This window comes from Stegodyphus dumicola, chromosome 2, assembly GCF_044657685.1.
Source record: "Stegodyphus dumicola isolate Sdum_Otavi_A_Nest chromosome 2, ASM4465768v1".
Classification (NCBI taxonomy): domain Eukaryota; kingdom Metazoa; phylum Arthropoda; class Arachnida; order Araneae; family Eresidae; genus Stegodyphus; species Stegodyphus dumicola.
The window spans coordinates 213,918,260-213,942,158 of record NC_140769.1 but is presented as its reverse complement, the minus strand read 5'-3'; the positions used below and the strand labels follow the sequence as shown (position 1 = coordinate 213,942,158).

General features: G+C 31.4%; 1 protein-coding gene and 1 pseudogene across 1 annotated transcript in view; one reads left to right on the top strand and one right to left on the bottom strand.

Annotated features, from left to right (window-relative positions):
- Tcs4 (Threonyl-carbamoyl synthesis 4) overlaps positions 1-23,899 on the top strand; it is a 500,068-nt gene that overhangs the window by 8,739 nt on the left and 467,430 nt on the right. The window lies entirely within an intron of this gene.
- On the bottom strand, positions 4,351-4,704 carry LOC146998841 (protein GVQW3 pseudogene; annotated as a pseudogene).

Genomic DNA, 23,899 nt, shown 5'->3' with positions numbered 1-23,899 from the left:
ATGCTATGAAATTAATTAATAAAATAAGAATGAGATAAAATATATAGAATTAATATTCCACATGTGTGAAGTTTGGAAGTTTTACGTTAAATATTTTTTTTTTAATTAAGTATTTTTAAAAATGACCCTTTAAAGCATGGGACCTTTCGTAATTAGAACTTGCAAATCCACTTCGCTAGTCTTTCATAACACTGCTTTTCTTTTATTAACAAGAAATATTGCATTCAGTTATTTAATTTAAGATATCAAAAATAATGCTACTGAAAGGCATGAATACTTACTTAAATTTGAAATTAATTTGGTTGACTTAAAATAATATTTAAAAAAATAAATCTTCATATATACGTCTAAAAATCAGACCTTATTAATTTTCTTTTATTTGAACGGTATCTGAATTCTGCCTGACTAGTAAATCATTGGGCAATTAAATGTCAAGCTATAAGAGAACTAATGTAGTTTACAAATGCACTGAATTTTATTTCCGGTATTGACTTTCAAAGAAAGTAAAATTTTCTGCATATTTGCATCATTTGGATTGATAGAATATGGCAAAGCATGCAAAGGCTATCAACCTAAAGGGAAGTATATATCCATGGGCGGTTTTGTAAGGAAAAGTAGCTTGCATTTCCATTTATTCATGTGTGTATATATATATATATATATTTACATTGTTAATGCTAAAATCAATGCTTCATTAAAAATTCATTATTATTTTATTTTTAATACAACTTACAGATACAGAATTGTTTTAAATTCCAATAAACAATAATAATTTATTTTTAAGAAAACTTATTTTATGATATATACATTATATTACATGAATAAGAGAAACATTTGTCAAGAAATGTATTAAACTTGTATTAGCAGATTCATGCTATCCTAGTAACAAGACTATCATACTTCAAAACTGTATTAAAACTGGTCAAAATAAAATCAACATAAATTCTACATTAAATGTTTAAAAACTTATAAGTATGCAATGGTAGTTATATATACAATATAATATATGTTGTCATTTATAAAATATTAATGAAATGATATTTTTGGAAATAATGAACAAAATTTGAGTTTTGTTTTATAATTAGTTTAACGAATTGTTAGAAAAATATTTTAGGTCATTTCCATTTTCCCCCTGTTGATATTGGTATATTAAAATATATGGAATAATTAAGTTGCATCTAGTTAGTAAAACAAAACATTACGAAAAGTATGATACGGCATATTTTTAATCAATATAATTACTTCATTTTGGAATTATAATATTTTCGTAAGAAATTAATACCACTGAAAAAAATATTATTACACTAAAGGAATAAACGAGATTCTCGACCGCGTTGTTCAAGTTTTTGTAATTTTACTTCATAACACACTAGTACATAAACATATTAGACTGAATTATAAACCAGGTATAACTAATTAGATAATCCTAGAAAAAGAATAAACTAAACCTAGTAAGCAAAAAATATATATACATTACATTCAGAATTCTAAATGTTTATATAAACGTTTCTCGCAAGGCCTGCCGGCAAAAAGGGCCCACCAGCGGCCGAGCGGTAAAGTCGCTGAACACTGGTAGTTCGGTCCGAGGTTCGAATCCCGCGAACGGGCTGGCTGCATGGGTGTTTTCGTGGTTTTCCCCATGTGTAACGTGTATACGAGCCAGTTTCCCTTAGAAAGTCCTCCACGAAAGGCATCCCTCCCCTTAGGCAGATAGCCCTAGTGTGCTTTGCCATAATTAAATACACACACACACCCTGCCGGCAAAAAGATGTCAAACGTTCTTTGGTCAGACGATTGGAAAAGAACGCTAACATGATTAGTTTTGTTTTCAACAACAGCATTACCATTTCAATTAAATACCACAAACAGTGATTAAATTTTGGATTAATTAGTTTTAAATAATAATACGAGCAATTTAAGGCGTAATTTATCAAATGCACAATGACAAAATACAACTATTAGATCTGCATTTGGAATAAATATTTTGCACTCTTTCAACTCATTAGGCATTACGAACACTGATATTAATTAATCGCAAAGCTTAAACGTTTAAATACTTACTCACTACATATAACAGTGCAAAGTGCATGAGAATAATCTGCATAAAATGAACAAAAAATATTTCAAGCAGTAATTGTAAACATTTTCTTACTTACCTGCGCTATACAAAAAACATGCATTCAGCCATGTTTTTTTCTGCAACTAGCTTTCAAACACTTTTCTCCTGATTGGCTAATTTCCAGTCAGTCACGTGATTCTTCCGCCGCGGCTACTGAAACATTATCTGTAATGCTACAAGCAAATCAGCTGTTACCGCTACAGTTTGCTTTCAACCTGTTACCATTACAGGAAATTCTTCTGTAACTTTTTGATTTCTGTAACTTTACAAAACTTTTGCCTGTAAAGAGCGAACTTTTTTTTTACCGTGTAGTGTTTTTTAATCGTAGGCAAAATCTCTTACTCTTTTATGCGCTTCCCAGCAATGCTCGTTTCAGAACTCTTTTCGAAGCTCTATTCAATGTGTGCCCGCTTCGGGCACGCCCACAGAATTAAAATGATAAGTGCTATCTTTACAAAATTTTACTTGTGTACTTCTCTAGGCCTAATTAAACTTCCTACTTTTTTTTTTTTTTTTTTTTTTTTTTTTATTGAAATTCCAACTTTAAAAGATAGCGTGCCGGAAAGGGTTAATGGAGGCAGAGGTATTTTCTTATGTTGGAGCATTACAGTGTGCATAAGCTTGTTATATTCAAATGGGGTACTTTTATGAGGAAAATATTAAGTTAAAATAGCTGAATAGATTTTAACCGTTTAATTACCAACACTTGAGAATCGCGTACGAATCGACACTGTATACTAGAAGTTACAGTCTATCTGGCGGCACAGAATAGACATGACAACTCAAAAATCAGTTTCGAGCCTATGCTAATGGTGATTCTATGTCGGTGTCGATTGTATGCTTCTAACCTAAAAATTAATAATTTAATCGAACTCTTTCTTCTTGAACTGTGCACCATTGCTAAATATCACCGTTTTCTTTATGCAATGCCGACTAATTGTCGATTGCATTTTTGGTGTCCTTCTTATGTCCAGTAGATTCTGTGCAGTGTTCGTCCCATGCCATGTAGATTCCACGTAGTGTCGGTTCTATGCCGTATAGTTGCTACACCAAGTAGATTTTAATACCATGTCGGTTCTATACTTCTTGATCCTACGACGTGTCGATTCTATGCCGTGTTGATCCTATATCGTGTCGGTTCCATGCCATGCCTTTTTTTATGTAGCGTTGATGTTATGCCGGGTCGGTTCTAATCCTGTCAATTCTAAGCTTTGTAGGTTCTTTGCCATCTTGGTTCTATGCCATGTCGCTCATACGTTGGGTCAGTTGTTATACGTTGTGTCAACCTTGCCGAATCTACGCTATCGCATCGACTACCCTACGCCATATCGATCCGTGCCATATCGATCCTGCCTGTTGTCGATGTTATGAAGTATAGATCCTTCACTGGGTCGATCTATAATAGAGTCGATCCTACACTATGTCGGTTCTAGGCTGTGTGGAATTTACGCAGTGTTGATTCTATACAATGTCGATCTACGCCATGGGGCTTTTATGCCATACCAAGTATTTTATTTTCTTTTTGAGTGGAACTGATTTATAAAATAATTTTAAGGATGAAAGTAACGTATGCGTAAATAATCTGAAAATAAAGTACAAATATTAATCTTAAAACATATAGGCAGTATATATAGGCCTAAAACATACAGCCTAAATCTAAAAAACATATAGACACTATAGCATAAATTATTTGAAGTTTGGCTTCATTGCATCATTGTGGGATAAACATCTGCCCATATATGCCTTTTATGAAATAAAGTTTTAGGCAATGACTCTATGAAACCATCCAAGCTCTATGAACATCAGAGAAGGTGTCATTCGTATTAATCAGGTAAAGACTTTAAATACATCTCTTAACAGAAAATTTCTAGGACAAAGTTCGTAAAAAATAGAAAGCTGTATTTTCTGAGTAATGATCCTAGCTGCTATCAAAGTAGTTCCCTTGGCTCTCTACACACAATTGCCAACGTTTCTGGAGGTCTTGGAAGCAAGCAGGAAAATCTTCAACTGCGATGCTTGCAAGCTCATTTTTCACAGCCCTTTGGATGTTTGCAATAATCTTAAAACTTTCCTTTCAGTGACCTTTTCACTCACGAAAACGACAAAAAAATCACAATAGTCTTTGACACAAATGTGAGATCACCTCTGGCTCCATCAAATACTTTAGCAAGGAATTCTTCATCTTTCCTATTTCTGTTCAACTGTTAGTGAGTGAGGGAGGATTCTTGCATTCAATTTGTATTCTGTTTCCCTAAATATTCATGTAAAATCATATGACACACATCATGGTTCAAATTCAGTTCTTTTGATATCATATGCACGGCTACCCTTCGGTCTTCTTGTAATAACTGCCTTACAGGCACCACGTTTGCATCGGTATGTCCTACAGACGGGCGACCAGTTCTGGCATCGTCTTGTACTGAATCTCTATTTTCACGAAAACTTTTATGCAACTCGAAAACACGACTTCTTGAAAGTGCCTCTCCTGCATATGTTTGCTTGTTCATGTTCCACGTTTCACTAGGAGTATTCCCGAGTTTAGCGCAGAACTTAATGTTCACTCTTTGCTCACAATCAGCATCCATATGATCATCTTAATGAATGCGACAACAATCCGAACAGTGTGTTGCTAAGCACAGCCCTAACACCTAATAAGTTTGGATACACCTAATAAGTGGAAACATGGTCAAGGTCATGTCAAGTAAAAAATAAGAATACATACCAGGTAACACATAAAAACTACATTTGTTCCTTTTCGTACTGCAAACTTCTTAAAACCAAATTCTTCTTAAAGCTTCTTAAAACCAAATTCTTCTTAAATTGCAAAGAACACACTTTTCCATATAATTAGAGGAGTGAACTTTACAATGCAATGAAACACCATTATCAGTTTTGCTCGTTGTGTTACGAACAAAGAACTCTACGAAGAACTACTATTCGCAAGATCTTTGGGAATAGACGCTAAACATGAATCAATATTTAATGTTTTGAGATACTATTTCATGGAAAAAAGGTAATCCCACTATCAAATATAATGTTAGAAGCAGCAGATGGAACTCCCTACCATGTTTGAGGGCTATCGAGGGTTTTTTATGGCATTTAAAAGAAGATGTACCTCCGAGTGTTTGCAACTGACTGCGTTATCCATCTATAACATTTATTTGCTAGAAGTTAGAGCGGCAGATTGCATCAATCTCTTCAGTTCTTCCTAAAAGCAGTAACCAAAATTCGGAGCAATGGATTGAATTCTAAATTATTTAAGCATTTGTAGTTTATTTGTAAATTATTTAATATTTACTGCAAATAGACGTTTCTCTATTTGCAATAAATGTCCCGTCTACACTATTACTCGCGTGTCTGTCATTCAGTGAAGTGCAATTTATCACTGTATGCGAATCGATTTATTGTCTATACTCTTCATGCATATGTATCTGCGTGTGGTGTGCCTATTTTGACAAACATTCTTGTGGCCTTTAAAAACTGAAATTCAAGCAAGTACGAAAAGAATGGTGATGAAAAAGAACAAAACTGTTGCATCTATGAAACAAAAGTTTGAGGCAATGAAGAGACTGAACAAGGGAGAGACAAATGCAGAAGATAGCTGACGACTTTGTAGTTGGACAGGTAACAGTAGGAGACTGGAAAAGGAAACAAATAGAAGGAAAAAGTGGTTGGATTGGATTATTGGATTATTCAATTATGGCAAAGCACACGAGTCTATCTGCCTAAAGGGAAGGATGCATTCGGGGAGGACTTTCTAAGGGAAACTGGCTCGTATACACGTTACATATGAGGAAAACCACGAAAACATCCATGCAGCCAGCCCTTTCGCGGGATTCGAACCTCGGACGAAGCTACCAGTGTCCAGCGTCTTTACATCTCAGAAAAAATTGGCATACATCAACATCAAGAGTAAAGTAGTATGCATTAAAATAAAGACAAATTTTGATTATGTAAAAATGAGTGAAGATTTATCAGTTTTTTTTACATAGTTTAGGACAAAGATTTGCGCATTTCAGGGACTATTTCACAGTAAAAGGCGTTGCATTTTCGTAATGATTTCAATGAAACGGGACTCTAGAGAACGCTATGATATCTATAAGTTAAGCGTTTGTTGTGAAAACTATCATCAAATTTTGAAGAAATGAAAACATCCCAAAAAACATTTCCGGATTAAAACTAAAGCCCGAAAGGATGGTCAAATTCACGGCAGTTTGACAGCGGACTGCTACGTCACGGAAGTTGTGGAGCCTGTTGTTCTGGCCTGATTGAGGGCACACGCAACACGGTATTCCGGTAAGATAATGCCAAGTCGCATGTCGCACGGCGTACTCTTAACAGCCTGACCGGATATGACATCCTACCCTGACCGGCAGCCTCTAAAAATCTGAATTCCATCGAACACTTGTGGGATGCCATTGGATAGGACATTAACCGATGATTATGGCTGCAAACCCTGGATGATCTGCGTACAGCAGAAGATGTGGTTTGGGAGAGACTACCTCAGGCAACCATCAATGAACTGATTGATAGCATGCCTAACCGGATTGCCGCCTGTATTACGTCCCAAGGTGAGCATATTATATACTGAATAATTTGCTTTATAATGATTTTATGTGTCTGTTTTTTTAATCATTTGCATATCCATCTCACAACTGTCGATCCTATAACTTGCACTATGCCACGGGCATTCCTTCCTGGTGTTGCAATTTCACTTTTGAGAAGTGTATTTAACTGTGATGAGTCAGGCAGTAATTGCAATATGTTATTTAATCAGGAAGTAGAGTAGCGAGAGGGGGCAAAGGAAGTCTATCATGCCCCAGAAACCATAAGCAGAGAGGCGCCAAATGGTTCTTAAGACAAATAAAATTTTCCAAAAATTTTCAATTTTTATTTTGTATGATTTCTGCGAAATAAATTTTAAATTAAAAATTATTGTGATATAATTAGTTATTTCCTTTCTTGATTTACGTGATAAAATTTGGTTTATATTAAATCAATTAAATGTCTCCGTAAGCAAAACTTTCTTTCTTCTTTCTGAACACTTTATTTTTCTAAAATAGTAAAATATTTTTATTTTTTTAAACGAATGCACATACAGTTCACGCTTGTTATTTTAAAACGATAACAAATAATACGCTATAGCCTTTTATTATATTATAAGCCTTTCCACATTGAACTATTATTAATTTGGCTGCCAAACTATAATAATTAACTAATAAGTGACATCAAAGGAAATAAATACCATGGACTTTTATTTGATTCGACTCCTGATATCGCTCATCGAGAGCAAATGTCACAAGTATAAGATATATTAAGTATAAGCTAGGTATTGATTTTCACCAACAGAAAAGTTTCTATCAAAGAATCGTTTTTAGGATTTATTCAAATACATGCTAAAAATGCAGCCTCAAATAAAAAATAAAGTTTTAGAAAAATTAAAATCAGATCAGATTTCGTTAACACACTGTAGATTACGATGTTATGATAATGCTGCCGTGATTTCAGGTTACATATCTGACGTTCAACAAAGAATTATGGAAAAAATAATGAAGTGTAATTTGTAAATTGTGATAACCTCTCATTAAATTTAGTAGGGATTACTGCAGCTAAGCAAGATCCAGTCATTGTAACATGTTTAGGAATAACTAAAAACATATATTTCTTCTTCTCACGTCAGTATTACAATGGGAATTAAAAAATGTTTTAAAGAAAACTGTTAAATATGAATCTGAAACAAGATGGAGGATTAAAGCACAAGCGGTTAGCGTTACTGTCGATGGCCTGGAAGAATAAATAAAAGTGTTTTGAAAAATTAGCAGAGGGCAGTTCTACCAGAAATGACACCAGAAATTAAATTACAGTTTTATAGCAAAATAAACTGAATTTTAATTTCGTAACCTGAGTCTATTTGTGGCATGAATTATTGAGGAGAAGTAATCGTTTGCAGCTCAGATTAAAAGATCCTAAAATGAATTTTAGAAAAGTGTTGCATGATCTTGAATCATAAGCGATTGAACTTGCAGGAATTCGAGACGACATCAGTGAAGAGGCAATAAAATAGGCTTAAGTCTCGTTATGGAAAATGGTGTATTGATACAGCAATTCGTGTTAGAAGATGCCGAAAAATACTCGGAGAATTGGCAAGAGCCTAGAGATGTCGGCCTTTCCGCAGGAAGTGAAATTTCGCGCGTTATGAAAATCGTTCCTTATCATTTGCAGCAGGAAATAAGTACACGATCAAGTGATCTTAATTTCAAGTTTGAATGTTTACTAGACATTGAAAATTTATTAAACGATGATAATGTTGATAACGATCTTGAAATGAATTGAAAAAATTTGGAGGAATTTTATAATACAGATTTTAATGGAACAAAACTCTATGTCGAAATATCTAACTGCAAGATGTTACTCCGCGGTAGAAAAGAAACTGAACCTTAAATTCCATTAGAGCTTCTTAACTTTATAATCGCGTATGGAGAAAATGTTTTTCCAAACCCGAGAGTTGTTCTTCAAATACTTCTTATTATTTCAGTATCAACAGCTAACTGTGAACGCAAGTAAAAATTAATTCTGGCATATCTACGATCAATGATAGGAGAAGATCCCCTAAGTGGCCTAACATTTTTAAATGTAGAATGAGAAAAATTTGAAATGATCGACTTTGATAAAGTAATTGCTAAATTTGCTTCATCAAAGGTAAGAGAAGTGCATACACAATAATTAATTGTATTAATGTATTATAATATTATTATATTATTATTAATAAATATATCTACTTATATATATTAACTTTCATTGTTTAAAAACTGTATGTTTTTTAAAACAATTATATAAATATATAAAATAAATAGTCTCTTTTTAACTAATTCTAGATGAGCAAACGCCTGATATTTCCACAGACATATTTCAAAATCCAATCATAGTCGTGATATTTTTAATTAATTTTTTTGTCTCAAATTTAAAGAGTAACCTTAGCCTGCTTTACCCAAAAAACTGTATACCATTTATCCTGAAAAACTGTATACCATTTATTCTGAAAAACTGTATATCATTTATCCCGAAACACTGTATAGTATTTTGTAGAAGTGCAGTTAGGTAGTGACTATTCGTAGTATATTATAGTGCATTTTAAAACAGATACTACATTTTATTATTATTTACAGTATGTTCTTATTACGAGGGTATTCTATATATTATATTACTATATATTTTTCGTGTGGGGGCGCCAAAAAGGTATCGTGCCCCGGGCGCCAGTTATGCTCGCTACGCCATCCTTAGAGCACAGGGAAAGGTGAGGGTGAAAATAAAAGAATAGTAACATAAAAGTATTTTCGCTCTCGATTTTAGAGATTTATAAATTTTCAGTTAAAACTTGCAGAAATTTAAGAAAAAGTAGGAAAACTATAGAAGAAGTAGTTAATTAGTAGAAGTAATCAAATTATATACGGTGTTTAAAAGTTTGGAGATTTGCTATAACAGTATAAAGCAATATTAAGAGTATGGGAAACTGGACGAGAACACGATTTTTGTTATATCCGAGTATATGTGTGATGTTATAAATTGATGTGTTAAAACGACATTTGACTGTATCATCATAGAAAAGAGCAGTTATTACAATTTAGCAAATGCATTCTACAAAGAAAGGAGAAAGAAAAGATTTAAAAAAAATTAAGTTATTGAAGACAAAAAATTTTTCTAATGAACATTTATTCTTTGTTGACGAAGTTGAGTAAAATTTTAGGGATTATTACTAAATATTATTTCATTTTCTTTCAAAGTGAGAGGGATAGTAGATAATCTAAAAAATTGTACCGATTTTGAGCATTTGGGTATTTTGGGTGGAGCATCACAAAGCAGAAATGGAAAAATCTCTGCTTATCTAAAGTTGTTTGTTCGTTAAGTAGAAAAGCAAACATAAAATAAACCTGTGTCACTGGTGTCAAAGAAAAACGGTATCTCGTATGCTCTTAGATTTAACGTTTGTTTGCTAAAGTACCTGAAAAAACAGGGAAAACATTTTTAGAATTCCTTACCGATAACTACAATCAGCGGCTTTAAATTCGGGCGAAATCAACATTACGTGCAGACGACAAGGAGCCGTTGTGTAGGCCAGTTTCAAAAATGACAGTTACGCTGTTACTATGTAAGCTCTCTGCCGAAGTATTGGAAATTTGGGAACGGGAGGGAAGAAAAAAAGTCACCGAAAGTCTGGTTGCTAGTCTTTGGATTTTATTTTTTGTTTTTACTTTATCAAATAACATTTTCAGTCAAAATGGCTGCATTCCGATTTAAAAGATATTATGTTTCACTTCTTACTCCTTTTTTGTATCTTGACATTAATATTGAAGTTTTATGCCTTATAATTTGGTGCTTTAATTTTTTTAACTTTTTATTTCTTATTTAATTAATATCTAATTCATTGATTATTTAATTTTATTTATTATTTTATATTTAAGCAAATTCATTTCAAATTTCATCCACCCTTGCAAATTCTTTTATTTGATATTAAAATTCATTCATTATACTGATGGAAAAATCTATGTTGATGCATACAATTTTAAAGGCAAATTTTGGAATTCAAAGTGTTTTAAGATTCTAACTAAATTAGCTTTACTTTGCTGGCTAGATCTTGAACAGTGAAGCGACTATTCGCTAAGTTCAACCTGTAGCAATGACAACCAGTAGCAATAACGTAGGAAGGGTAAAAAGACCCTTTTATTCAATTCAAGAAATTTACAGACAACACTCCTGTTACTTACAAACTGAGCCAATAATTTTGTCTGAAACTCCAAATAGAAATATAAAATTAAAACTAAGTTAATCAGCCGAATCTACACAGACATAATTAACGTGCGTTGGCTCTTAGCCCTAACCACCGACATAACAAACCGGCAATGAATATGCAAGGCCGTAAAATACTAAGCTTTAATCAGCAAAATAACATGGCCGAACGACAGAACACGCATAGCTTATATAAGATCTTTCTACCCTACTTTGCATAACACGAGAAACTAAAATATCATGCTGGCAGAAAATGGAAATGAGAGAAGGTAGAAAAGATAAGTATCTGAACAAAACTGGTTTGTTTAAAACTAAAAGATTCTTTACAATACTTGTAGATGTGTATTTTTCCATGGTGATCATTATTGTTTCATGACTCGCTTTCAAATCTGCACTATACTGATACAAATTTTGTTTCTTAATTTCTCATTTGATTACATTTTCCTAATTTTGTAATTAAAGAGGGTATTTTATTATTATGTTTAACATCTCAGTTTTGACTAGTTCACATTCGAAGTTTTACTTTCAGAAAGGTTAAAAATAATTAATATAAAAGAAATATTAACCTAATTGTATTTTAACTAGTACCTGTTTAACTTTCACATGGGTTCATATAGAGAAACTGTTATTAGATATCCATCAATAAGTAGTTCATAAGTTAATCACGAATTTTGCGATCTTGCTTCAATGAATAACACGACCAAAGTCACTGATATTTTTCATCAAGTACAAGTTTTATTAATTAAAAAAATTTGAAATTAAAAAAAATCTGAAATGTTTCCGATTTTAAATTACGTCCAAAAGGGGGTTCTTTTAACGTTTTGTGTGTCACCTTTATTTATTATTAAATATCATGTTCTACGTACTCAAACCATAAAATTCAGTTCAACAGCAATATCGCAAAATAATTTGAAAATGAGCATATCTTTAGAATTTCTTATAAAAATGTTTTTTTTTATCGCTACTGTTTTTCAAACAGTGTTACCATTGCTCCCTTTTTTGAAATCGCTTAGTTTTTTAATCAAAAATTCGTTGAAATGTTACAAAACATAAATCGATAATAAAACAAATTTCAAATTCAAATTAGGGCTTTCCACATGCCCATATTCTTATGAAAGATTACGTTATTCAAATTTTGACGGCTCTAGGTACCGTTGTTTTATCACAATGCAAGAAAAATACATACGTTCATGCAGATTATTCATTATTTAATTTCTTTAACCATAATACAAGGCGATAATATTTGATAAGTGATTCGCCGTTTATAGTTGTCAACGCAAAATGCCAAAACGAAATTAATAGTCCTTCATGGCAAATTGACCCTTTGGACTAAAAATAGCAAGTATTGGATTTAAAGTAAATTTTTTTCCATAACAACTGAAGGTGCTCCAGCTATGAAAAGATAAACCTATTGGATTTATGAAACTAATGGAAAATGAATTTGGCCGCTCGCTAATACTGAAGTGATCTATGCCAGCGGTTTTCAATCGGTGGTAGGAATTAGAAAAATAGGTGATACGGCAAAGTAACAAAGAATTTTTAAATATTAAATTTAATAAGTAAATACTCCAACATCCTGTTAAAGTTTTTTTTTCTAACGCTCGTAAAATTATGCGATCTCAGCTTTGTTCAAGGACTTAACTGTTAAGACTGTTAATTTGTTTACCATTAGCAAAATATTTTCACAAATATTCTGTTAACCATAGATGTAACAATTTGTCATAAATGGTATTTTTAAAAAGAGCAATATAAATGAGTAATGTATTTAATAGGAAAAAAATAAGTTCCTATATATCCTTGTAAGGATTATGTTAATTTTATTAACAGTTAAATTTTGAGTTCAAGTTCCTTTCCTGTCGATTCTTAACTTCAACTTACTACTTCCGGCTAGAACGTACTTTTAGAATCACGTCTGAATACATAATGAGGAAGAGCGGTATTTAACTGCGAAGTTCTTCGGTCTTAGGGAGAGAGATACCAGGTATTCTGGCTACACGCGCCCGCCTTTTTAGGCTACTCTCTCGTAAGCTATTATCACGCTCGGCCGTACTTTAGGCCCTTGATAGCTTCGCAGTCTATTGACGTTAAGGGACCAGCTCTGTTAGAATTTTGATAGCTTCGGCTATATCTCTTTAATTTAGATTAGTTTAGTATTAATCTTAGTCTCTTAAGTTCAAAGCCCAAGTGTCGGCTTTATTGTACACTCCAAGACGGAGTTTTGTTAAATTTTAGTTGGAAAAATAAAGGGCTAGTTCACTCTTCTATCTTGTTTCCTGTTACACGAACTCAAGCGATTATTCGCTTATCAGTTCTTAAGATTCTTCACTTCCAACAGTAACTTAGGATTACAAAGTGAGGAACTCTATAAGATAATAGTATCTCATTAATTCTTTTAGAGTTGACTGATTTATTAGCATGTCTACACTTTATATTGCCACCGTTCCTTGGCTTATATAGCTCTATTTTCAATTAAAATCATTTTTACATCTATTTGACAGCATGTATTTTGTCATCTTGTTGCTTTATATTCCTTACTTTTCTACAGGATTTAGGAAAATCGTCGTTTGATTTTGAAGAACTAGTAATATATTACATTTAAATATTTGTGAAAAAGTCATAAAACAAACTTAGATTTTTAAAACGGAAAAATGGCTAGGATTGACAAAGCTGCAAAGTGGTGATTTACATGTGACGGATCCAGGACAATCTATTAGCACTAAGAATATTGAAAAGAAAAAAAAAATGCTTATAGAAAATATAATGAAAGTTATTTTACCGTTTGGGTATTCTTCGGATGGATATGAAATGGACCGTCAACTTCAATGTGTTGTTTGCAGTTAGCTATTATCCAATCAAAGTATGAAACCATCGTTTCTTAAAAGACATTTTGAAGCTAAGTATGCCAATTTAAAAGATAAATCTTAGGAATGTTTTAAGAGGAAATCAGCGGAGTTCAAGAATAGTAAACAAGTAACGAATTTTGTTACTTCAAGTGAAAAAGCTTTGGAAGCTAGTAAGCCTAAAAATTACCAAGACTGGGCTGGCTCACATTATAGAAGGATACCTTACATTACCCAGCAGCTAAGGATATCGTTTTAACTATTATTCAATGAAAAGCGGCTAATGATTATAATATTCTGTTATGAAATGATACAGTAAGTGTACGAATTCATGAGATGGCAAATTCCATAAAAGAGACTCTTATTCAAAAAATATAACACCATGAATATTTCGCATTCATATACGAATTGCCGAAGAGTATTTATTTTGTGATTCTCTTCATGACAGAGCAACTGCAAATTAAATTTTCAAAGTAATTGACAGTTTTACGTCTGAGAATGGTATTCCTTGGAATAACTGCATTGCTGTGTGCAGTGACGGAGATCAGGCTTTAACAGGAAAACATTCCAGTGTTATTTCTCAAATAAAAAGTAGCACATGAAACTAAATTTACTCACTGTTCTATTCACCGAGAAGCTCTAATAACAAAAGCAATCTCTGTAAGCCTAAAAATCGTTTTGAATCAATCTGGGAAAATTGTTAATTTTATTAAAAGCCGAGCTTCAAGAATATTTAGTTTTATGTCAAGAGATGGAAGTGAAGAAAGAACACTTTTTTATATTCCGAAGAAAGGTGGTTATCCAGAGGCAAAGTTCCAAATAATATTTTTGAATTTCGATCAGAAATTGAAATTTTCCTCTGTGATTAAATATTTGAATTGCGAGAATGTTTATTTAGGGAATTATGGTTGGCGCGTTTAGCATATTTAGCTGATATTTATGAAAAGTTGAATGAAATAAATTTAGGATTACAAGGACAAAATGTTAATTTGCTTACCATTAGAAATAAAATAAATGCAATTATAAAAAAAACTCGAGCTAATAACCAGAGAATTGGATAATAGTATTTTAAGCTTTTCATCACTTTTAGAAAGTTTTCTACAAGAAAATAATTTGAAAATAAAAGACATCATCCGACATTAAAAACCATTGTTTTCATTGATAAATAATTTCAAAATGTACTTTCCCGAGGATTAGAAATCCATTTTCTTCAAATGTACCTGAAATTTTATTTCGTGAAGAAAAAGGACAATTGACAGAAATTTCCTGCGATCGAACTCTGACTGATGTTTTCAAAAACATCTTGCAAACTTTTGGCTGAACCGAAAAAATAATTTAAAAGTATTTCAAATAAAGCTATTAAATTTTTATTGCCTTTTTGCACAACCTATTTGTGCGAACAAAGATTTTCTTCCATGCCATATTTAAAAAATAAATACGGAACAAAATTAAAAGTGAATCCTAATTTACGGTTAAAACTAATTGAAATAAGACCAGACATAAGGAAATCGATTTCTCTTAAACAGGCCCAAATTTCGCAGTAAATTTTAGAATTAAAGTTTTATAACTTAAATCAAAATCATAAAGATCTTTAATTTAATATTTTTCATGTCTGAATCTTTAAGTCAAATAGCAATCTTTAAGTCAAGGCTGTTCGAATGGCAAGATATTTTTAAAAAAATATTTCCATTGAGAAACTGATGAATAATCATTGTAAAACGTGGTGCTGAAGTTTTTCAACTTTTGTTTAGATGGTACGCGTTATTCAAAAGGTTGAGAACCGCTGATCTATGCAATAACTTAGAAATGTAATGGAAAAGGTTGTTAAGATCGTTAACAGCGCTTCAAAGCTTTTTCGTTGGAAGTTGAATCGAAATATGGCATTTACAGCTACATTCCTAATTAAGTTGAGCCAAAGCTCTTAACATATTTGTAGAGTGTTTTGATGAGATGCGAATATTTCTTTACGAAATAGGTGAACATGATCTCGGACTCAAAGAACGGTTTTTAAGACTTCTATTCTTAACCGACATAATAAAGCGTTATAATAGCTTAAATAAGGAAGGAAAATAACTTCGTAATTAATATTACTTGAAACAGATATAAAAAAGGAAGAATTTCCTCTTTTTCCATTGTTAAAAGTGCAACATGAAAAAGAAAATACCGATGACAGCAATCTTAATATATTCGAAATTTGAATTTAGTGCATTGAAAGCGGATTTATAAGTCGATTTCAAATTTTTAAAAAGCATGGTGAAATGTTTACTTCTATAATGAAGCTTAGCGAAATAGAAGAAGAAGATTTGCAGAATTTTCAGTATCTTAAAGTTACCAATTTCAATTTTGAAATGATTGATTTCAAAAGTTCAGTATAGACTGATAAATTCAAGCCATCACGAAAAGATTTGGAAAATCAGAAGATTGTGATCTTTTCATGATATCAACGTGATTAACATCACTTCCTACGAAGGTTTCATGTCTGAAAATAACTGGCTTTGCCATTTAATCCGCATTCGTTTCAACTTTCAAATGCAAGCAAATATTTTCAAACATAAAATGTATTTTAAGTGAGAACAGAAGCAGCTTAACTACGCAAATTTCATATGCTTGTATTTGTCTTAAGACGATTAACTACTAGCTCTAACTGATGTCTTAAGTTCAGCATCAGGGAAGCCATTGATATCGAAGAGAAAAATAAAGTTCATTAAATTACGTTTGCTTTCATACTAATTGGAATTTTAATTTTTATGTTTAAAAAGTATTATATTGATTTTCTTCAATAAAATGTGACTTACTGTTCACCAAAAATGATTGTTTTAAAATGAAAATAACACTAGCGTGAAACATGTTCTTAGTATACACATTTTGGTTGATTTTGGCCCGCAGCGAAAAAAAATTTAAGTTACCAGCGCCTGGTCTACATCCTCAAAAGCCTGGGCAAGAACGATCATATGTAGTATTGGCTGGTGCATGTTTAATGTTATAATTTAAATAATGAATAAAATTTTTTCCTTTAACATCATTTATTTTTTTGACGTTCTTAACATTAATTACAGTTTAAGAAAGTATGTTAACCTTATGTTTGAAAATTTATAAATAGCTGCCTTTGTTAGCGTCGACTAAGCGTGCTGTATTCCTAATTCTTGAATTTCTTATAAAATATTGTCTTTGAACAGTCGTATGTTTTGTGGCATATTTGCCACTTCTTTACTTTTGAGTAAGCTGGGAGAAATAAAAAATCTATTTGTTTATAGCTGAAAATGCTGAAGCAATTGGTAAAGTTATTGGAGAATTAGTCGCGTCCTCAACGTTGAAGAGGTTGCGGTATGCTTGGTATGTGGTAAATTATTGCATCAAAATTATAGACTTTCAAAGTAAAATTATGCAATTTATATCCTTTGCTTCGTAATGAATCTTTCCATCATAAAAATCTCCAAGATTTCACTGCACAATTCTTAAAAAACACAGAAAAAACTGCAATATAAGAAAAAAGTTATTTATTATTTAAAACATAACGCTCTTGAAAATGTGTATCATTTCTCGCGATCTTAAAAATGTGTATCAAGAATTGAAGTTAGTATACAATCATTTCGGGGTGTTTATTTTGTTATATCCGTGCTTTATATAACCGAATTCGGCCATTCAACAGAGGCAAATCGAAGTGCAAATATAAGATTTTCTTGAACAAAAATGTCCATATTACCAAAGGGCTGCAGGAAAGCTGAAATATCTATTTAAAGATTTTAGTTGAAACCAGCCACGTTCTCCGGAAGTGTAGAAGTCCTTTAAATTTTATTTCGGATCAAGTAACAATCCGAGAGTTCAAAGACCGACCAAGCTGAAGACACTGCAAATAGTTCTTCTACCTTAGGGTAACACGCGAGCAGAGATCCCTCCGAGATGATAAGGATAATTTGTAGTACTTGGATACTTCTTCGATCTACTCAGTAACATTGACCTAGTAGGGGAGATAATGTGACCATTAATGTAACTAATACTCTGTCGTTCAACAAACAAGATAGCTTTGATCGGTAAACAATGATATTCGACTAACAAAATGCACCGCAACCTGTAGCATTATTTTATTTGAATTTGATTTCTTTTTAAAGAGGGTTTTTGTTACGTTTCATGATTAAATTTTTGTTTGTCAGATTTATATTTTTTATGAATTTTTGACAGTTATTTCTACAGATGTATTTTTTTATAGAACTGAATAGAACAGGACGTAGCTGGTACATAAATATATGGTTGCAGCTTTAGCCGGTTCAACGCTTATTGTATTTTTGATGAAATATTTTTCAAGTCGACGTACATTGTTAATAATTTCATTCGTAGTTTTACAATTTGATAATATTAAGAAAGAGAAACGACGAACAATATACCAGGTCAAAGACCAGACAAGAGAATACCGGAACAGTGAAGCTAAGAAGAAATGCACAAATTACAATGTGGATGTTACTGAAGTTATAGTTCCACTTCATTTTTGTTGTTTAATTAAGATTGCAAGATTTAAAATTATTATTGGCTAAGAAAATTTTATATGTGTAAGGACTTTATATGAGAATCATACACCAGGATTAATTTTGAAATGACGCATTTCAGAGAAATTTCTTATAGATGTTAATATTTTTAGGATAGAAAGGGAAATTAATCAAATTAAAAAGGAGATTTAAGGGATTATTAAAAATTAAATTTACGATTTTATTTTATACATTTACATCTATCTCTCTATCTGTCTGCTTATATATATATATATATAAGATGTAGAATAAAAACATAAACAAAGCAATTTCAAATGTCATAATCAATTCTATAATAATGAATTTGAGCAAAACGTTTTGTAAAACAAAAATCCCTAGACAAACCAACGCTGCCCAAAAATAAAATTCGTACAAAAAATTACTTACCACGTAAACAAGATAAGTGCAAAAAAAGATTGGAAAAACTAAAATGAAATAAAATAAATTAAAAATAGTTTTAATGAACTATGTAATGTAAACAGACAATGCTAATTAAGACTGTAATCTGGAATACTACAAGAAGTTTCGACAGTATCATAAAAAATAACTAGAGCCGAGAAATATAAGTCTCGTTAGTGAGAACAATAAATATGATAATTGTTAATAAAATCTCATCAAATTAAAAAATATTTGTGTTAAATACTAGAGATTACAATACCTTCAAATTAATTAAGGAAACTTTCAATAATAAATTAATAGTCGCATTCGAAACCTAGGAATAAAGTTCAGAACAATAAAATTCAAACTCTAACGTATGCAAATAGTAAAGAGAAAATTTTGTGGTTACTAATTTTAAATAAAAACTTTAGAAGGTAAATTTAATGCTAAATACTAAGAAATAAATAGAATTAAAATTATTATAGTAGAAAAAGTAGAGTAAATAATAATGTTTACCTTCATACATGTACTTGAAGAACAACTTAATTGAAGATCGTTTGGTATGTATTATAGAATACATGCCAAACGATCATAATGAATTTGCATTAGAAGTATTTGGAGTTGTTTTCATTTAAAAGATAAAGAAGTTTGAAAAGGAAATGAAACGAGTTGTTTTGTTATTTTAGCTAATTTTACTAATTTCATTAAAAAAACTAGCTAAATTAAACTTATTAATGTAAATTGCGCTGTTAAACTGGTAATTTCCATGAAAGACTACACCTAAACACATTAGGCGGTATAAAATAGATTTTTAATAGCAGCTGAAATAGACATTCTTTTAAAAAGGTTTACATTGCATAATAATTTTGAATAGGGTGTTTACTAATTTCTTGCCTTTCTTTTAATATCTGAAAATACTTATTAGTCCAAAGGGGCTTTGTCCCTGAAGGACTATTGTTTTTGTTTTGCAATTTTGCGTTGGTTCACTATAAATGTCCGTTTCACTTTTCAAACTGTTGCCACCAAATGTTAGAGTCCCGCATTATATTTGAAGAAATTAAATAATGAAAAATCTGCATAAATGTATGTATATTTCTTGCATTGTGATAAAACAACGGTACATAGAGCCATTGAATTTTGAATGGCATAATCCTGCTATGAATATGGGCGTGAGGAAGCCCAAATTTTAAATTTTGAATTTGTTTTATTATCGATTTCATATTTTGTAAAACTTTAACGAATTTTTGATTAACAAACTCAAGGATTTCAAAGCGAGCAATGGCAACATTGTAGAAAAAAAACATTTTTATCTCCAGCGCGTGAGTTTCTGTATCGGAAATTCTAAAGATATGGTCATTTTAAAACTATTTTGCGATACTGCTGTTGAACTGAATTTTATGGTGTAAGTACGAAGAACGTGATATTTAATAAATAAATGTAACACACAAAATGTTAAAAAACGCCTCTTTGGACGTAATTTAAAATCTGAAACCTTTCAGATTTGGTACTATTCCGTTAAAAAATCCCGAAAAACATAATAGTAAATAACTATCTAAGATTATTGTTTTAGTTTAGATGAAAGGTTAATTTCAAGTAAATACATTTTTTTGTTATTATAATTTATAAACAAAAGGCTAAACATAACTGAAATTAAGCGGCAGATATAAGATTTTTTATGTCTTCCAACATACCAGAGAATATTTCAGTTTTTTTATGCAAGTGTCTGTACATAAACTCGGACAAATAATAATCGAAGTGCTGTCGAGCAGTGCGACTTTTATTACGCCATTTAGCACTGCCGCACAGCCGCTCTACTGTTGTCTATGGCACTCACTTTCGAGTCCACAAAATAATAGTTGTGATTGACAGTAAAATGTTCAAAACAGGCATTTTGCAGTTCCTCCAACTTGTATGATTTCCAGCAGTCAATACTGAAGTCGATTAATACTTGCTTCTGCGATATTTTCTTTTAAGACGTTCAATAAAGTTTTCGCCGATCGTTCTGGAACAGCGATTAAGAAGAAACATTCATTGGATTCTCTGCATAATCCGCCGAAAACACATAGTGGCGGAAGAACACGTCCAACGTTATTATTTCTTCTACTGAAAAGGCTTTCGTCTACTTCAATAGTTTTCAAGCTAGGCCGAGTAAATCAAGTTGCGGCAAACACCTCACGCATGTAACTGTTCCAGTCTACAGTTGTGGAGTTCACAAAATTCAATAGATGTTACCTCCTGACACCAAAAATAGATGAACGTAAGGGTTTCAAGGAAGGGGATTTTCGATCCTTCGAACCAATTTCGCCTTATACCAATTTACCAATTTCCTTAATCCTTTCTTTTCATTACAGGTTTCTTTCCTGCACCGCCATTTCGCTACTGAGTTACCGCTAAAGCATAATTTCATCTCGTGGTTGTTCGAACATAATTTTCTATCATGAATGATGCCTGTTCTCTGAAAAAATTCTATTGTAGACTTTTCGTCATTGGGCAATTCCCAAATTGTTAAATTCATAGCGTTATTGGAAAATAATTAAAAAATTAAAGTAGTATTTCAATGGCGACTTATAAATATAGAACTGTCTAACGCTAGATTTGGCGCGCGGTTAAATGACCGCGTTTACTAGATTTGGCGCTTTTGCGCATATATTTTCGCTGCAATTTTTTACGGTCCCTGAAACGGAATAATACCTTTTTTTTTTTTTTTTTTTTTTTTTTTTTTTTTTATTCTTTAGTTTCATGACAGCCAGCTTGAATGAAATCTGCGGTCTGTACAATACAGCTCTGTACAATAAAACTCATCTTTTTTCGGCTTCGAAAATTCTTTATCTTTCAAAGGAAAACTACTCCAGTTGCTTCTAACACAAATTCATCAGAATTGCTTGGCGTATTTTAAAGTTGTTGATCAAGTATTGAGGTAAAAATTGTTTTTCACTATTCTTTTTAACTACAATAGTTTTAATTCTATTTATTCCTACTTAGCATTCAAGATGCGTTCTAAAGTTTCATACTTTGTTAGTAATCACAAAATTTTCTCTTCACCGTTGGCAGGTATTAGGATTAGATTTTATTGTTTTAAAATTAATTTTTATACTTTTAACGTTATTATTAATTTATTATTCAAAGTTTTTAATTTATTTTCAATCTTTGTATATGTTAGTTTTAACATAACGATTTACAAATTTAGTTAGAGTTTTTCTAACAATTATTTTGCTTATTTTCCCAATACAAGAAGGTTTATGGTATCTTAGTTAGCTTTCTGTTGTTGACGAAACTATTTACATCCTTCCAGATTTCAGTTATTTTTTCGTAACATATTTTACAAAATTTAATAAATTTTAAACTATTCCATTTTTGGATTCACTTTCGTTTTTGGTAGCTGTTTAACGGCATTTAAATTTAATCAAATACATATATATATATGTGTGAGTGTGTGTGTTTATAAGCTGTGATTCAATAAAACATATAGGTAATGATGTAGAATTTGATGGCGTGTAGATACGTAAATACGCAGTTGCAGTCTCATATTTTAGCCATCGTTACGATTTAACGTATTTTATTTTTTTCTTGGAACACCCTCTTAAAATGAATTGAGCTTCGTAATGAACGCAATCTGCGAGCCCGTTCTTAATCACGTATTTCTTTTTCTTTCTTTCTTTTTTTTTTTTTTTTTTCTTTTTTCTTTTTTTTTTTCTTGTCTTTTCTGCATCTTATGATAGTAAGATAGATGGTTAGAAGTAAATTGCGACATATTGGCCGAACACGAAGAAAGAATACGAATGGGATGTATTCAAGATCAAAGATAAGATCAAATTGATTTGAGTTTCACTTCAGAATCAATGAACAATTGTATAGAAAGATAGACTATATTAAGACAAACTTTGAAGGCTCCCACCATTAGAAAAAATAATGATTGTTTTTATTTATTTTCTTATATATATAATAAAGTTAGGTTTAATTTTTTTTAATATAATGGAATGCTTAGCGCAGTTCAAAAAGCCCAGTTGCCTTTGCTAGGAACGGAAGCCTTTAAATGTAACTGTTAGAGCTTCCTTTTAACCATTAATGAATATACATCAATTAGTTAATGTGGATTGCGCAATAGATTCTAGAGAAAGCTGTGGAGTCTTCCAGTTTTGTGCAGAATAAGAAAATTAAAAATATAATAATAATAACTATAATTTCAGTGACAGTATTACAATAAGGTTAAAAAGCGAGCTATAATAATGTAAATTAGTTATGTTATAAAATTTTGAAATTTGCTCTGACTGTTTAAAACAGGTAATGGTATTCAAAATTTTTATATTTGTAATATTGTTACAGATTCTGTATTTAGTTTGACATTTTTAGTAGAATTATAATTAAAATTGTTTTATATCGCTGTGCCATGCAGCATGAGACATGTTTTAAGAAAATGCTACGCCGCAAAAGTAAAAACACAGGAACACGCGCTTTTAACATTTAATAAATAGATATCTCGTAATCTAAAGTAAACAAATGTAATTATGTGTTAGCTGTAACTGTAATTCTACTCTTTTACTTTTCAGAAAGCTCGAGAAAATAGAAATTACCAGAATATTTTCGTGTCCGATTAAAAAGCTTCAATACACCGGAGAGAAACATCTCAGTTCAGTTGTTGTTTAGTTAGTTTCTGTTATTAATTTATTTTTTGCTAATTCGCGGTGAGATCGGATTAGCTTTCTCTACTCTTTGGATTGCGTTCTAGTTAACGTTTTAGTAGTTTAAAATATAACTACTGTGTGATATTGTACGAATATTTTTGAGGAAAAGCCTAGCGTTTGTTTACATTTCTTTTGATAAGAATAAATTTTATTAACCTTTTATAGGACTTGTGCATTCAATCTATTACGAACACGTACTCACGCAACACTTTTTCGTGTCAGAAGTGAGATTCTGACATCATAAAACTGTCACATTCGTGGACCAGGAAAAAAAGGCGACTTTTGACGATTTTTCGCCAAATTACCGAGTTACCCATTTATTAAATGTTAAATGCACTTGCCCCTGTATTCTTACTTTTCCGGCATAGTTTTCTCTTAAAATTTGTTTCGCCTTACATCAATTATTAATAAATTATATATATATATAATTTTTATTAATATATAATTATTATATAATATTAATATATAATATTATTATATATAATATTAATAATATATAATATTATGTAATATATATAATTTTTATTAATATAAAAATTATATATATAGAGAGAGAGAGAGAGCGGCAGACAAAAA